Consider the following 4,671-nt stretch of genomic DNA (forward strand, 5'->3'; position numbering starts at 1 on the left):
ATGAGTCATTTTTCTGGACATTAAGCCAAATTTTCTCATTGTATATACTTTATTCGTGAAGTTAGAGGAAAAGCAAAAATAAAGTATAGAAATATTAGATAAATGCATGGTACCCAAACCATCCACCTATTGTCACTGAAATGGTTGAAATTGTAAAATGATCTCTGTGGGCATAGAGATTAAATGGATTTTGAATTCTTAATATTTTTAACGAAGCATTACTTAGTGGGATCATGAAGGAGTGTCCTGTTTAGACAGATACAGAACTCATGATATAATAAGTAATACCACCGTTTGCTTAGCTACAAATGACCCATCTTAGCAGGCTCTGATAGCTCCTGCCTGCAGTCCTATAACTAGGGAGTCTGACACTGAGATCCTGTTTCAAAGCCTGAGTGGGGGTAAAGTTGGCGTGGAATTCATTCTCAACTAAGAGCAGTGGTGTATGCTCCTCCTTCTAGCTGATTCTGTCTGTAGCTGAGAAGAGTGTGTTTCCAGTGCAGCTCAGGAAACAGAACGTCCATCAGAGTCTCTATCACTGATATGGGACAGGCTATGGTGACCCAACCCATGCAGTGAGGAAGGCGCCTCCCTCCCCTCCCCTCTGCCTGGGCTGGGCCCTCTCCTCTCTCTCTCTGGAGTGTGCGGTTCTCCTGGGTTTCCAGTCACTCCTCCCCCCCAACCAAAGGCACGTGAGTGCCAGGGCAGTTGACAAGTGTCATCCTCCCCTCCCACCCCACTGCTCGCTCACGCCTGGGTGCACTGTCGGGCTCAGTCGCCTTTCCTGCCGTGGGGATCGAGACTCAGCTACTCTTTTTTCAACTCCCTTTCTCACCCTCTCCCCTAGTCACCTGGCCCACAGATAAGGCTAGAGTGTGTTAGGGGAGCCAGCACCGTCCTAACACGCTCGTGGCAGAAACGAGAAAGCATGCCCGCACCCTTACCGCTAAACAAAGTTAGATGTATGCACGTCTCAGAGAAAGCTTCAAGAGCCAACTGCTTTATTAAGGCGGAGGTAACCGGAGATGATTCCGAGAGAAGGCGGTTGGCCAGGACGACGATAGGCTGAGAGCTGTCACCTGATCCCCTTGAGCTAATGTCACTCAAAAGCCCTGAGCCAGGGCGGGACAGGTAGGCGCCTGGGCAGGCAGGAGAGTTGGGGGCTGGGTGCAAAGCCAGTTCTTCTGGTTCTGGACCAAGAGAGAGTAGCCTGCTTCCGCATTCCTCTAGGGCTTGGGGGGAAGGTTGTCAAACCCCCCACCAAGTCTAAAGGCCGGATCCCAACAGTGCACCATTGCTGGGGAACCCTCGTGTGGCCCTGAGTTCAAGGCCCACGTCTGGCAAAGGAAAGGAACCCCTTCTGAGCTGGGTTTTGTAGAGAACCCACAGTAGTAGTCCAAGTCACAGCTTGATATCTATTAGTTTTGTTTGCTATTAAACATTGTGAATCACTATGAAAATGAAGTGTGTCAAATTAATGGATTGTATTTTTCTACTCTGATCACATCATCATAAGTTGGGAGGAGAGCGATGGCTCACACCTGTGATTCCAGCACTGGGCACACAGCCCTGGGGAACCCTCAAGTTCTAAGGCAGTCCACGCTGTGCAACAGCTATCAGGCCAGCCTGGTAGACAGGAGCCCTTGGCTCAAAGCTCAATTTATCTCATTCATATTCATGATAAGTGGATTTAATTTGGCAAGTGTGTACAGTATACATTTATTTATGTCACTGAAGTAAACTTGGTGTCCTTGAAACAAGATAAAACTTTTGGTCATAGGGATGATCTATTTTCTTGCCTAAGTGTATAATTCAAATTATATTTTACTACATGTTTTCCATGTTGAGTTGATGAAATTAAACCAATAGTGTTAGTCTGATTTTAATTTGTATCACTTTTGGAGTGATCATGTATACAGCTCTCTCTCTCTCTACCTCTCTCTCTCTCTCTCTCTCTCTCTCTCTCCCTCCCTCCCTCCCTCACTTCCTCTCCTGGGTCAGGGCTTACATTCGTGGCCTGGAAGCTGTCCTTGAGCAATTTTGCAAAGGCTCTACCACCTTGACCCATAGCTCCACTTCTAGTTTTCTGGTGGTTAATTGGAGACTTTCCTTCTTGGGTCAACTTTGAACTGTGATCCTCCAGGATCAAGCAACCCAAGCAGCCAAAAAAATTTTAGAAGAAAAAATTCAAACATGTACAACCAGAATTAAAATTTTTATAGCTTTCAAAAAATTACAGCATGCATTTTCATGTTGTATTTTAAATATTGCCATCACTCTAACCAAAGTATAAGTGTATCTTGTTAAGGAAATAGATCACAAACTTTATCCAAAAAAAACCCAACTATAGAATTATTATTCATCTCATAAACAATTGCCTTCAATCTGGTCTTTGAAGTATTTTCAGGTGGAAATCAAAGGTTGCTTACTTCTAATTCCAGGTTTATAAAATATGAATGTGTTACAAAATTTGTAGACAGGAATTTGATAACTCAATACAGCATATTTTATGGAAGGATGGTCTCGATTTTACAGTATTTTACACTGACTTTATTCCATATAATTTTCTAATAACGTAAGCTTTCCTGTTCACTGAGGAGGAAATTCTGGTAGCTCCATAGGCGTCTGAGATCTGCCTGATTAAAGTTGATGCCAACCCAGGCAACACAGCAGACTCCTTATCACCCACCGTCTGGGCTGCTCCCGTGGTTCATCATCCTCACAGTGGGCGTGAATTCGGGAGGACCACGGTTCCAGGCCAGCCTGAGCTGAAAAGTTCCTGAGACTCTGTGAGCAGCAGAAGCTCGATGTGGCCAGGCTGGGCTTCACCAGAGCAACCGAGTCGGAGTTAGGAAGGAAGGTACACAGTGAAGGAGGAGGCTGAGCAAACACGGTTGGCTGTGTATCTAGGGATGAAGTAGAAAAAAGTGAAGTTAATAAAAGTAAGGAAAGAGAGAAAATAAAAGTAATGAAACAAGCAGACATTAACAACCTGTCATTGGAAAAGAGACTCTTTCCATTGATTTGGGAGAGCTTGGACAGGTTCCCCTGTGTGCACGAAGCAGTCTCTTGATGGAGCATGTAGGGCTGTCTTGGGGTGTCAGCCTTCCTGTGGCCTAGTGGAGCTGGGGTGTGGGGTGGGGGTGGGGCGGGTTGTGGCCTGTCTGGAACCCTTGAGTTCTGAAGAAGGGTAGGGCTGCTTCTAGCTGCCCTTACCTGAGTAGGGGAGCACTCCTGCCCTGGCGGAGCCCGTCCTGCCCTGGGGGAGGCCATCCTTGCCCTGGGGGAGGCCATCCTGCCCTGGGGGAGCCCATCCGGCACTGGGGGTACCCGTCCTGCCCTGGGGGAGTCCATGCTGCCCTGGGGGAGCCCATCCTGCCCTGGGCAGAGCTTTCCCTCCTCAGATCTCTTTACTGGGTTGAAAATGGGCGCTGCTGACTCAGCCTCAAGTTTCCTGCTGGCTGCTCTGGCAGGGTTTTTAGTCTTATTTATTTGTTGAATGGCTGCTGAGAAGAGTATGTATGGGGTCTCTGTAGGGTGAAAGACTCTATACAGATCTATCAGATCCATTTGAGACATGGTATTACTTAGGTCCTCAGCTCCCTTGCTAATCCTCTGGGTGCTGGATCTGTCTCTTGGAGAGAGTGGAGTATTAAAGTCACCCACTATGATTGTGTTTGGGTCTATCTTGTTATGTAGTTCTGTGAGAATTTGCTTGGCATATGTAGGTCCAATTTTGTTCGGTGAGTATACATTTATCACCGTAATGTCTTGATTCTGGATTTTTCCTTGTATTAAAATATAGTGGCCTTCTTTGTCTTTTTGAGTTGATTTTAATGAAAAGTCCAGCTTGTCTGAGATCAGGATGGCTACTCTTGCCGTTTTGGTAGGTGCGTTTGCTTGCAAGATCTTGCTCCATCCTTTCATTCGGAGCCTGTTTTTGTCCCTTGCTGTAAGGTGGGTCTCTTGAAGACAACAGATGGCAACTTTTTGTTTACAGATCCACTCTGTCAGTCTGCTCATCTTTGTCAGAGAGTTTATACCGTTTATATTCAAAGAGATCATGGATAAGTCTTTTTTCCCTTCCATTTTCCTGTTAGGCTGTTTTTCCTCTCCTTCTTTTCTTTTCTTTATTGAGCTGCTCTTTCTGTTGGGCTCTGGCTATTGTAGTTTGATTCTGTTTCTGTCTGGGAGCCTGTGGTTTTTCTGTGGGGTGGGGTTCCCCTCTTAGAGTTCGCTATAAGGCTGGTTTTTCATTCACATACTCCTTTAGATCCTCTTTGCTATGGAAAGATCTGGTTTCTCCCTCGAAGGTGAATTCCAGTTTTGCTGGGTATTGAATTCTGGGTTGGCAATTGTTGGCCTGTAGGATTTGGATGGTGTTCTTCCATTCTCTTCGCGCGTGGTAGGTTTGTGTGGAGAGGTCAGCTGTTATCCGGATCCTCTTCCCATTGTAATAAATTTCTTGATGATCTTCTTGTATCCCCTTCCTGTGGTTGTACCTACACTATCACTGTATCTTATCTGAATCCATTGGAAACTGCATATACTTGTATCAGAACGAGGAAACTGAAAGGGATTATCAAAATCGAGAGTCACAGGGTAAAAAGACAAATGACTCCAAAAGCAATGCTTGCAAAACTGGTGTAAACCAACTGACCAACTAATGGG

This window comes from Perognathus longimembris, chromosome 13 (assembly GCF_023159225.1).
Source record: "Perognathus longimembris pacificus isolate PPM17 chromosome 13, ASM2315922v1, whole genome shotgun sequence".
Lineage (NCBI taxonomy): Eukaryota > Metazoa > Chordata > Mammalia > Rodentia > Heteromyidae > Perognathus > Perognathus longimembris.